Source organism: Tamandua tetradactyla, chromosome 5 (genome assembly GCF_023851605.1).
Source record: "Tamandua tetradactyla isolate mTamTet1 chromosome 5, mTamTet1.pri, whole genome shotgun sequence".
NCBI classification, from domain to species: domain Eukaryota; kingdom Metazoa; phylum Chordata; class Mammalia; order Pilosa; family Myrmecophagidae; genus Tamandua; species Tamandua tetradactyla.
In genome coordinates this window covers 41,744,182-41,757,485 of record NC_135331.1, presented here as the reverse complement: position 1 = coordinate 41,757,485, position 13,304 = coordinate 41,744,182, and the positions used below count along the sequence as shown (strand labels likewise).

At 35.7% G+C, this 13,304-nt stretch overlaps 1 pseudogene; it reads right to left on the bottom strand.

Moving 5' to 3' along the window:
- The window catches only part of LOC143683071 (mast cell carboxypeptidase A-like), a 39,253-nt pseudogene that overhangs the window by 4,988 nt on the left and 20,961 nt on the right, over positions 1-13,304 (bottom strand).

Sequence of the window (13,304 nt, the reverse complement as noted above, 5' to 3'; positions counted from 1 at the left end):
CATGATTTTAAACTTATCTACCATATTTGCTTCCTAAATTCAAATTACAAGATTATAATTTTTTTCCCTGAAGGTCAGAGATCTCACTGCAATTTGAGGTTTAAAATGCTCTCTTATCCCTATTCTTCTGTTTTTATCAGTGTAAAAATCCAAGAGAGAGAAAAATGCTAGATATTTCCCCAAATCTTGAGACTTAGTAAGTGGCAATCAGGTATTGGAATGGCTAAACTTTAATTGTGGGGTGGCCTGATTTTCTATTCCTACTAAGTCAACCACTCTTACCCCTTGCTTCTCATGAATGTTTAACATTCAACCAGATACTTTATTAAAGCAGTCACTCCTAGAAATTTTCAACATTTATTAAGCTGCTGCAGTGCTGTGTGGAAGAGGCAATTTTTTTCCAAATCTGAATTCTTTTAAGAATGTTTTATTATAATACACTAAGAAATGTAGCAATACTGCTACACAGCTGTACAGAATAGTAATTCCTCTTGACCTTTTCTTCTCATTTGCCTTTGAAAATACCATTTTGAAAGTGACACATGAAGGCAGGCTTCATCATTGTCTGTTTGATCAGATACTCCTCTCACAATTGAGTGAAACTTTCCTGAGAGCAATTCTTGTGGCTTGACTCTTCTTATCTCTCTCTCTCAAAGCTTCAAAGTGCTACATAGGTAGGTGCTATGTAAATTCTTGCTTATTAGTAAATATTAGTGCTATACATGTAGGTGCTACATAATTTCTTGTTCATTGAAGTTAATGGGTTTATAGGAATTAAGTGATCACCAAAACAGGAATAAAGAGATTGATATGATGCCATACATAGTTCTGGTACTCTCACAGTTGGCACGTATGTAATGATAATTATTTGATGCTCTGGTTCTCATTTGAAAATTTTATTCCTGCTTGTGACTCTTTACTCTTTGCTGTGAAGAATATATTTGCGTGTTTCCCTGGCTCAGGAGAGTTGTTCTTATTTCATGCCTGGGTGGATATCTGTCCCTGCTGTTTGTCAGTATCCACTAAGCAGCTTGCATTCTATTATGTCCTCCATTCTTTTTTTTTTTAACTTTGCTTACTTTTGGCCCACTCATCTAGCTGGGTGTATGACACCTATTTCGAAATCTTGTCATCTACCTGTATTTATAATATGTCTCCTGCATGATTATATTGCAGCAAAATCTCTTTGCGCTCTGGGGATTGATTGTGTTGCTATTGTTTCTCTTTGGACTTTTAACAAGGAAGAGCAATTGATAGGTGATTGCTGTTTTCATTGGGAATGGAAAATGTCAATTCTACCAGTGGAGCCTCCAAAAAGTAGTCTCTAAATTCTATGTGATGACTCTTGCTTTTTCAAATTTGATAGGATTTGTCGAGGATATAGACTTCTTAATTCTCAGTTTGTGTAGCTTGGGCTAGGAAATGTAGACTTTATTCTCAGTTTATATAGCTTGGGCTAGGGAAGTAGTTTAAACACTGGTCAGGTAGAGCCATTGCAAGGAATCCATTGGTCCATATGCAAGCATTTAGTTTTTTAGAACCACAGATTCTAAAAGTATAATGAAATTATGAGTGTGTATTTGGTGGTGGGGGGATGGTTCATGAAATGTTTACAAGTAAAAAAGCAGTCTTTATGCCTCAAAATGTTGGATATTATTGTTCTAGATAGTGATAGATGCCAACTTAAATCCAGTCCTGTCGTGATTTCAACCCATGCGCACTTTTTTGAGTAAGCAAGGATACCATTTTTCACTGAACAAGTTTATAGGAATCAATTCTGCTATTGTTTCATGCCCTACACACTGTGCTAGACATTATAGGGGTCTCAGAGGAGACCCAAACCATAATCCTTGCATTTGAGGAGTTAAAAGTTTTGCTAGGAAGTTAAGGTTCTGTGAGCAGTTTCATTGGAAATTTTGTGTAAAATTTGAGACTAAGAACTGAAGCTCAAACATAGTTTGGAAAACAGGTAATCTTACTAAAGTATTCCCAAACTAAGATCAGAAGTGCTTGCTAGAAGAGCAGAAATGATCTTATTTTCGATGGTCTGAATACATTTGAAAATAAATTAGCTTTCATTTTGAAATTAGCTGCCTATCAATTTTCCCATCAGAAAAGAAAAAAAGACTAGTTGTTTGGGGACGAGGCCAAGGAAGAAAGACTTAAATGGTTTTATAAAAGAGAGAAAGACATAGAACCTCACCATTGAGCAATGTCATAAGTAATGACGTAAGACATCCTTTGGAAAAGTCTTCCCCACGAATCAACTATAAAAGGACAAATCCACCTTGCTTCAAACTCTGAAATATGGTAGAGACCAGAGAAGGATAAAGAAATGCTGAATTGAAGAAAAAGAAAAAGAAACACCCAAATCAGGTAGGACATTTGATACCTGGAGTGTAGACCAGAGTATATATGCTAGTATAGACCACGAGCCTTCACTCAGTCCCACACAGCTTGGGATTGTATAGAGGCAGCAACGCCCCGGTTCCTCCCACTGTGGACGCAGACTATAGAGCCACTGACAGCCATGAGTTAAAACCCCATGCATATGCAGGCACAGAGATGCTGCGCAGAACAAAAGAGGCTGAGGAGTGCTACATGTAAAAGTGCCATAGAGAAAAAAGACTGTAGCAGAGCTGCTGGCAGGAGGTGCACACACTCAACCCAGTCTCTAGCTCTGTTTGTTGGACCTCCTAAACATTAAATGGACCTTTATGGGCTGACCCTATCTGGGTCTCTGGGGCAGGATACCCTAGCAGGGAAGAAATTGGAAGCAGAAAAGCATCACAGAAAAAGTGGGAAAACTGAACTGTGGTAAGACAGGATGGGTCCTGGAACTGAAAAGTGTAATGAAAAGGGAACACTAAGTAAGGGAGAGAATTTTGAAAAATCACAGGAACTGGGGAGAAATTTCTGAAACAAACAAACAAACAAGCAAACAAACAAACAAACCCAAAACAGAACAGATCAAGATTCCCAGAGAAGGAAAGGAGGAAAGAAAGCTTTCTTATGGAGGTGAAACAATTGCACCAAAAGGAATAGTCTTAAAGACTGTACTGCATAGGGTGGGCCATGGTGGCTCAACAGACAAAGTTCTCACCTGCCATGACCTGGGTTCATTTCCCTGTGCCTGCCCATGTAAAAAAAAAATTGTACTGCTCATCAAGAACAAGAATCAGGTGCCAAAGAATTGAGAAAATCTGAACAGCCAAACATTGGCCACTCTAAAGGTCCAGAATAAGTTGCCCAAGCTTCAAAGAATATCCTTCACATAAAGCCAATAAAATATGGCTCCGTCAAGGGAGAAAATTAAAATTTCAGAAGAGACACAAAATTTGGAACAATAATCAAAGATTTTCAAACAAATCTCCTAATCCAATTCAAGAAGATGAAGGAAAGTATGGACAGCAATAAACTAATGGTGAATATAAGGCTAAAAGATATTAAGAAGGCAATGTGTGAGCATAAAGAAGAATTTGAAAGTTTAAAAAGCATAACAGAAATTATGGAGATGAAAGCCACAATAAAGGAGATTAAAAATACACTAGAGGCATACAACAGAAGATTTAAACAAGCAGAAGAAAGAATCAGTGAACTAGAAGACAGGACAACTGAAACAATACAGTCAGAAAAACAGAAAAAATCGAAAAATTGAGCAGATGTCAGGGACTCAAATGACAGCATAAAGTGTGCAAATATATACATTATGGATTTCCCAGAAGGAGATGAGAAGGGAAAGAAGTCAGAAAGACTATTTGAAGAAGTAATATCTGAAAAATTTCCAACTCTTATGAAAGAGATTTATGAAAGACATAAATTTACATGAAAGAAACACAACATTAACTTATGTTAATGTTCTGTTTAACTTAACAGAATAAACCCTAATGGACCTATTCCAAGACACATTCTGATCCGAATTTCAAATGCTAAAGATAAAGAGAGAATTGTGAAAGCAGTAAGAGAAATGTGATTCATTATATACAAGGGATCCTTAGTAAGACTAAGTACCAAATTCTCATCAGGAATCATGGAAGTGAGAAGGCAGTCGTATGATATATTTAAGGTATTGAAATTGGGAAACTACCAGCCAAGAATTCTTTATCCAGCAAAACTGTCCTTCAAAAATGAGTGAGAGTTTAAAATATTCACAGACACACAGAAGCTGAGAGGGTTTGCTAACAGTCCTGCCCTACAAGAATTACCAAAGAGAGTTCTGCAGGTTGAAAGGAAAAGACAGGACAGAGTGGCTTAAAGTTGTGTGAAGAAGTAAAGAGCTTCAGTAAAGGTAACTAAAAAGGTAAATGCAAAACCCAATAGTGTTGTATCCTCAATATATAGCTTTACTCTTTTTTAAAAATAGACATGTTGAATTTTTTTAAATTACGGTTTCTTACTTTACTGCAATGTTTTTGCTTCATTGTCTGAAAACAGCACCAGCAAACATGTTATATTGCGAAATCAAGATAGTATTGTGCCTCGTCTGACACTGTATAGCTAACAAAAACTTAGCCCTATTCCCAGTTATTTCCAATGAAAATATCATTAAATATTTTTACTGAAATCCAGGGATGGTTGTAAGCAATAGTTAAAATATTATATTATATTATTATACATATTATATAATGGTATATATATTAAGATAACAATGTCCAACTTTGAATTACATACTTCTTACAAGTAGTTTTAACTTCAGATAACTTCAGGAATTTTGAATATAATAACTAGATTCTAGCATAAACCACAGAGTGATGTGAAAAAGATGTTTATCATGTTTAACTGCTACCATTAGAAAAATAAGGAGCATTTTCTTTCAATAACATAGTTGGAATGAGTAGTCTCTGTTTTTCTATTAGTATTGCTAAAAGATGCTATTATAAATCTCTACATGCCACCGTGCTTGTTTGAAAGTATTATATACTCTGGAAAAGCCATGTTTTAATCCTGATCCAATCTTGTCAGGTAAGACCTATTGTTTAGGGTGGGAAACTTTGACTGGATTGTTTCCATGGAGATGTGACACACCCAGTGGTGGGTGTGACCTTTTGATTAGATTGCTTCCATGGAGATATGGCACACACAACTGTGGGTCTTGATTAGTTTACTAGAGTCCCTTAAAAGGAAAAACCTCAGATGCAGACACTTGGAGAAGAGTTGCTTTAAAACGGGCAGAGACATAGATGTTTGGTGATGCTCGGAGTGCTGACAGAGAGAGCAGATGCCTAGACTGGGCCGAGCCCAGCATACACTTCCATGTGCCTTCGCATGAGCTGCTAAGCAAGTCAGAACCCAGAATTGTGTCCTGGAGAACTAAGTGAAGGCCCACAGATGCTCAGAGGGGAAACCACTGGTGTCAGTAGTAGACGCAACGAACCGGAAACAAGGACCAGCGGATGCCAGACACGTGCCTTCCCAGATTGGTCTTCCTGGAGCCAAAGTATCTTTCTCCGGATGCCTTAGTTAAAACATATTTATGGCCTTATAACTTATTAAATTCCCTTTATGAAAGCCATTCCATTTCTGGTATATTGCTTTCTGGAAGCTTTAGCAAACTAATACAACACTCATTGAAAATAACTATTGCTGGATTAAGGTGTTTCAGATTAGTCTACATAGATGTTCCATTTTTCACTCCTCAGTAGATTTTATGTATTTCTCACATGCTTCTTCACTCATTAGTTCATCAGGTTCTGAAGGATTACTCAGTGTCATCTTGATCAGCCAAACCATCTTCATAACAAGATTGTTGACAAGTCCTGGATTTTCTGCAAGAGCTTCGTCAATTTCAGTTATTTCTCCTGATAGAGGAGAATAAATTTCACTAGCAGCTTTCACATTTTTTCCAAAGCATCAAACTCATATTGTTTGTTCACTTTTGTCCCAACCTTGGGAAGTCTACAGTAAACATCTCCCAAAACTTCCTGTGCAAAATTGCTGATTCCCGTTGTTCCAAGACCATTTTCTCCTTTATTCCATTTTTGTTTGTCGGGAAATTTCTGCACTGACAGCAGAGTGGGGCTGGTGTGCAGCATCTGGACCGTGCCGGCCCTCAGCCCCCGGGGTCAGGGTGGGCAGGACGTGGCAGGTGCCTCGCTGTGAGCAGACGGCAGCCCGATACTCCCCACTGTGCGGGGCTGTGCATACAGAGTATGGAGGGTCACTGCACAGCAGCTTAGGTGCCCAACTGATGCAGACCATGATTTTACTTTTAATTCTTGTAAGAGTCAGAATACAATTAAACAGGAAAAGTCCTATTTCCTGATCATCGAAACATAAGATATAAAGGGACAAAAACAACCTAAAGTGGAGAAGCAGAGAGATATCAGAGCAGAGAACATGTATGCTATCGGAAACTGAGCTGGTATCCTTTCAAACTAGTAGATTACAAATAGGTTATGTAATACAAACCCCAGGGTAACCACAAAGAAAGTGTTTTAAAGATATGTAGAAACAGAAATGAGAAATGGATCAGCCAGATTCATTATTAAAGATCTGTACAATTGTACAGAAAAGGAGGCTGCAATAAAGGAAAACACAGACAAAATAGATATGCCATATAAAAAACAAAGGACAAAATGGCTGAAGTAAGTGCTGCCTTTAAATAATAACACTCAATATTAGACTCCCAATTAAAAGACATAGATTGACAGAATGGATAAAAACGCATAATGCAACTATATGTTGCTTACAAGAGACTCACCTTAGTCCCAGAGACACAAATAGATTAAAAGTGAAGTAGAAACAGAGAAAATTACCCACAAAAATAATAACCAAAAAAAGAGCTGGGGTAGCAATGCTAATATCAGACAAAACAGACTTTAAATAAAAAACTCCTACAAGATATTAAGGTGACTATATATTATTAAAAGGGTCAAATAGCCAAGAGGAAAAAACAACCATAAATATTTATGTACCTAACCATGGTGCCCCCAAATACGTGAGGCAAACACTGGCAAAATCGAAGGGAGAAATAGGCATCTCTACAACAATAGTTGGAGACTTCAACAAACTACTCTCATTAATAGAATATCTAGACAGAAGATCAATAAGGAAACAGAGAACTTGAATAATATGATAAATGAACCAGACCTAACAGACATATACAGAACATTGCACCCTAAAACAACAGGATATACATTGCTCTCAAGTGCACATTGATCATTCTCTGGGATAGCCACGTGTTGGGTCACAAAATAAATCTCAGAAAAATTTTAAAAGATTGGAATATACAAAGCATCTTCTCTGACTACAGTGGAATTTGGCTGGAAATCAATATCAGGCAAAGAACTGGAAAATCCATAAATATATGGAAATTAAATAATACACTCTTAAACAATCATAGGGTCAAAGAAGAAACTGCAAGAGAAATCAGTATATTATCTCAAGACAAATGAAAATGAGAATACAACACATCAGAACTTGTGGGATGCAGTGAAGGCAGTGCTGAGAGGGAACTTTATAGCCAAAAATGCTTAAAGTAAGAAAAGAAGAAAGGGCTAAAATCAAAGATCTAGCTGCACACCTGGAAGAACTAGAAAAAGAACAGCAGCCTAAACCCAAAGCAAGGAGAAGGAAAGAAATAGCTAAAATTAGAGCAGAGATAAATGACAGAGAGAATTCAAAAAACATTGAGCACATAAACAAAATCACGAGTTGCTTCTTTAAATAGAATCAATAAAACTGACAAAACTTTGGTTAGACTGATAAAGAAAAAAGAGAAATCACAAATAAATAAAATCAGAAATGAGAGTAGGGATAGTACTAGTGAACCCACAAATAAAAAAGGATCGAAAGAGGATACCATGAACAACTGTGTACCCATAAATTAGACAACCTAGATGAAATGGACAAATTCCTGTAAACACATGAATAACCTGCACTGACTCTCGAAGGAACAAGATTTCAACAGACCAATTACAATAGATTGAATTAGTCATAAAAACCCTCTCCAAACAGAGAAATCAAAGACCAGATGGCTTCATAGATGAATTTACCTGCCATTCCAAGAATTAATACCAGTCCTGCTCAAACTGTTTAAAAAAATTGAAGAGGAGGGAACACTGACCTAGCTCATTCTATGATATCACTCTCACACCAAAGCCAGATAGAGGCACTACAAGAAAAGAAAATTATAGACCAATTTCTTTTATGAATATAGATACAAATATCCTCAACAAAATATTAGCAAATCGAATTCAACAGCACATTAAAATATTCATTAACCATAATACAGTGAGATTTATCCAAGGTATGTAAGAGTGATTCAACATAAGAAAATCAATTAATGTGATATACCATATTAATGAAACCAAGGGAAAAAATACATCATCATCTTGACTGATGCAGAAAGGGCATTTGGCAAAATCCAGCACCCCTTCTCGATAAAAACATTTAGAAAAGTAGAACTAGAAGAAAATCATTCCAACATGATAAAGGACATGTATGAAAAATCCACAGCTAACATAATAATCAATGGTGAAAGACTGAAAGCTTTCCTTCTGAGATGTGGAACAAGACTAGGATGCCCACTGTCACCATTGTTATTCAACATTATGTTGGAAGTTCTAGCCAGAACAATTAGGTAAGAAAAAGAAATAAAAGGTATGCAAATTGGAAAGAAAGAAATAAAACTTTATCATATGTAGGCAACATTATCCTATATATAGAAAGTACTAAAAAACCTACAACAAAGCTACTAGAGCAAATAAACGAGTTCAGTACAAGATTAACATGCAAAAATCAGTAATGTTTCTATACACTAGTAATGAGAAATTTGAGGAGGAAATCAAGAAAAACATTCCATTTACAATACTATCTAAAAGAATCATTTATCTAGGGATAAATTTAACCACAATGTAAATGATTCATATATATAAAACTACAAAAGTTTGCTTAAAGAAATCAAAGAAGATCTAGATAAATGGAAGGACATTTCATGCTCATGGATTGGAAAACAAAATATTGTTAAAATGTCTCTTCTACCCAAAATGATTTGCAGATGCAATGCAATCCCACTCAAAATTCCAACAGCTTACTTTGCTGAAATGGAAAAGCCAATTGTCCAGTTTATTTGGAAGGGTAAGCAGCTCCAAATGGCCAAAACCATCTTCCTGACTTTAAAGCTTATTAAAGCATGACTCAAAATTCACACTTCTTGACTTTAAAGCTTATTACAAAGCTACAGCTGTCAAAACAGCATGGTTTTAGCACAAGGATAGATATTTAGACCAATGAAATCAAATTAAAAATTCAGAAATATATCCTCACATCTATGGCTAATTGATTTTTTTTTATGGTCAACTGATTTTTGCAAGACTGTCTAATTGACTCAATTGGGAAAGAATTGTCTTGTCAACAAATGGTGCTGGGAGAACTGGGTATTCATATGCAAAAGAATATAGTAGGGCCCCTACCTCACACCTTATACAAAAATTAACTGAAAATGGATTAAAGTCCAAAAATAAAAGAACCAAAACTATAAAACTCCTAGAAGAAAACATAGATGAGCATCTTTAGGATCTTGCATTAGGCAATAGTTTCTTAGACTTTACACCCAAAGCACAAGCAACAAAAGAAAATAATAGATAAATAGGACCCCATCAAAACTAAAAACTTTTGTGCATCAAAGAACTTTATCCTGAAAGTGAAATGACAACCTACTCAATTCGGGAAAAAATTTTGGAAACCATACATCTGTTAGGGGTTTAATATACTCAATAAATAAAGAAATCCTACAACTCAACAATAAAAAGACAAAACAACCTAATTACAAAATGGGCAAGAGGCTTGAATAGATATTTCTTTCCAAAGCGGTTATACAAGTAGCTAAAAACTACATGAAAAGACACTCAACATCATCAGCTATTAGGAAAATGCAATTCAAAACCACAATGAGATATCATTTCACACGTACTAGTATGGCTACTATGAAAAAAAACAACAGAAAATTACAAGTATTGGAAAAGATGTGGAGAAACAGGAAGGCTCATTCATTTCTAGGGGGAATGTAAAGTGGTCCAGCTACTGTGGAAGACAGTTGGCTGTTCCTCAAAAAGTTCAGTAGAGAATTACCATATGATCTGCCAATCCCAATGGCAGGTATATACCCAAAATAACTGAAAGATGGGACTTGAACAGACATTCACCTACTGATGTTTATCGTGGCATTATTCACAATTGCTAAAAAATGGAAGCAACCCAAGTGTCCATCAACCAGTGAATGGATAAACAAAACATGGTCTATTCATACAATGGAATAATATTCAACCCTAAAAGAAGAATCAAGTTCTGACTTATGCAACCACATGAATGAAACTTGAAGACATCACCTTGAGTGAAATAAATAAGACGTGGAAGGACAACTATTGTATGGTCTCACTGATATCAAATAATTAGAATAAGTAAACTCATAGAGTCTGAATCTAGAATATATGTTACCAGAGTGTGGGTTGGGGGGTAAGAAATGGGAAGTTAATGCTTAAATTGTAAAGAATTCGTATTTGGGTTGAGAGTAAAATTTTGAAAGTGGATGATGGTGATGGTGGCATAAAACTGTGAATGTAATCAACAGTGCTGAATTATATATGTAAATGTGGTTAAAAGAGGGAAATTTTAGGTCGTATATGGATTGCGAGAATAAAAGTAAAAGAAAAAACATGGAACTGTACAACACAGTAAAACCTAGTGTAAATGATGGACTATAATTGATAGTACAATTATAAAAATGTTCCTTAGTCAATTCCAACAATGTACCACACTAATGCAAGGTGCTATTAATAGGGTGGTATATGGGGAAAAAAATTCACCCTAATGTAAACTATGGACTATAGTTATGAGTATAATTATAATATTCTTTCATCAACTGTAAAAAAGGTACCACACTAATTGCAAAGTGTTAATAATGGGGGTGGTATATAGGAACTGTATTTTCTGCATGATTTTTCTGTAAACCTACAACTTCTCTAATGAAAAAAATATATATTTTAAAAAAAGAAAGAATAAAGAATGGAGACTCCTCCCCAATTAATTCTTATTAGTTCCTCTGAGGATAAAATGTTGGTGGGGTAAGGGGTGGGGAACAGGCAGGTGGGTATATTAAACTGTAAATTTGCTTAAGTTAATAACTTCTGTTGACCTTGTAACCTTGTTATAAAAGTTCAGTATAATTTGTTACTAGAAAATTTTTTATTAAAAAGGTAGAGTCTATCCCCTAGATTCATGTATAATTCAGAACCTCCTGTGAAAGCTGGAATTTAAATGAGAAATCCCATAATTCCAGATGTTTTAACCCTAATTTGTGAATTCTATACTTTTCTTTAATATCTATGAAGAAGAGTTAGGGAAAATGATGTAGCCAGTAATAGAGAAAAACTTATGAAGTTTTGGTGCTAATGGGCCATAGATGTAGCCGGTTTCCATCTGTGCCAATTTTTGTAACTTTGGTCTGGAGAGAAAGGAAAGTTAGAGTGGAACAATACTATATTATGTAAATGCCCTTAATTTATTGGAGATTTAAAAAGTCAAGTTCACTGGTGGTCACTTGATCAACATAACATAAATGGTTCACGGAGAAATTTATTTTCAGTAAGATGTTGCCACTGTAAAACTCTTCTAACTATGAAATCAATTATATACAATAATGTCATTTTATTTTGTATGTCTATTCCTTTCTTTTCTCCCTCTTTCCCGTGCTCCCTTCTTCCCTCTATCCTTCCTCTCTTCTTCTTTTCTCTTTCCTTCTTTCCTCCCTCCTTTCCACCCTCCCACTTTGCCAATTCCCTTCCTTTCTCCTTTCCTTCCCCTCTCCCTTCCTCCCCCTTCTGTTTCCTCTCTCTCTCTGTCTTTTAAAATATATACTTCTTTCTTCTCAGACTCTTTTTCTGGCTTCAGACATTTCTCTCTTCCAAAGTCAATTTCTCTAGTCTTTCCCATGTTCCTCCTTCCTTTGTCTTTATAGGTCCCATATTGCCACAGAACTTTTCCCACTCTGATTTAAGTGTGCCAAGGGAGGAGAAATGTTTGAGGTCTCTCTAAAGAAGTTCTGTTGGATTAGGGCTTCTCTACCAGAGAGGCATTTCACGACCTTTAATAAATATTAAAGTGTTTTGAGACTGATTATCAGAATGAACTTTAATAGAATATGCCCACTAACGTTTGCACCCCCCCAAAAGATTTTTCAGTCTATATGTATAAAGTGCATAATTAAGAAATAACATTTTTTCTTCAATTTAGTTTTTGTATAAGCAGTTATTTTACCCAAAGTGGTTTGTTGTATATATAGTATTTTTCAATCATTTAAAAAGGGTGGATTTAAATTGCATTGCTCTATCTCTGTGTAAAATAATCAAACTCATTAGTTCAGATTCTCAGCAGACTGGTTAAATAAATTGCTCTATGAGTCACAGTTTGCTTACATATTTGTCGTAAGTACACAGATGGTTTTATGACTAGTTCATGTCTCTACACCAATTCAGAATTAAATGTTGTGTTGACTATAATTGATTGGGATCAGTTTATTTGTGATCTTTAAAAAAATTTTGTTTGTGACGAGGCTGTATTTGAACCACAGCTTTTACAGGATGGGCTATAGTTTTTGACCACCATGTGCAATTAAGGACACGAAACTTTTATCTGCTGTATTTGTTACCTGCTTTTTTTCTATAGCAATTCAGAATATTTATCCATTTATCTTTCTATTTGCCCTGCCAGTTCTTGGAATTTATTGGAACCCATATGCAGAGTTCTTTTTCTTTTTAAAGTTAATCTGATCATACCAGTTTTCATTGAAAGTAAAAGGATGCTTAGTGGATTATAGTTCTGTAAAGACAATGTGTCCTTAGTAAGGAAGTTTCAGAAACATTTATTATGTTCTTCTTTGGAGTAAAAACATCAATATCCTTTACAAGTTGATAGGGGTATAAAATACAATGGCTCTGTTACATCTAGGGGATGGGACAAGCAGAGGGCTTTGATGTTCTATTATTAGGCTTTTGTTGTGCGTGTGGTTTTATGAAAAATATTCAACTCCAAAAAAAGGAGTTGTGTGGTAGAACAGAATTCTAATCTGGATGGCTGGCCTAGTCTCCACTCTCTCTTGGCTTTTTCTTAGCATCACATTTAAATATGCTATTATCTATACACTTTTATTAGATTAAAAATGAACGTAAGGATTATGATTTTAACTCCAAGGTAACCTCCATTAGTTCTTTACTTGGGGACTAACATGTGAACTTCTCTCCACAGGACCCAAGATGTGAAAGAGCAGACTGAGAGGCCACGGGGGTGCCAATGCCGAACCCACGGAC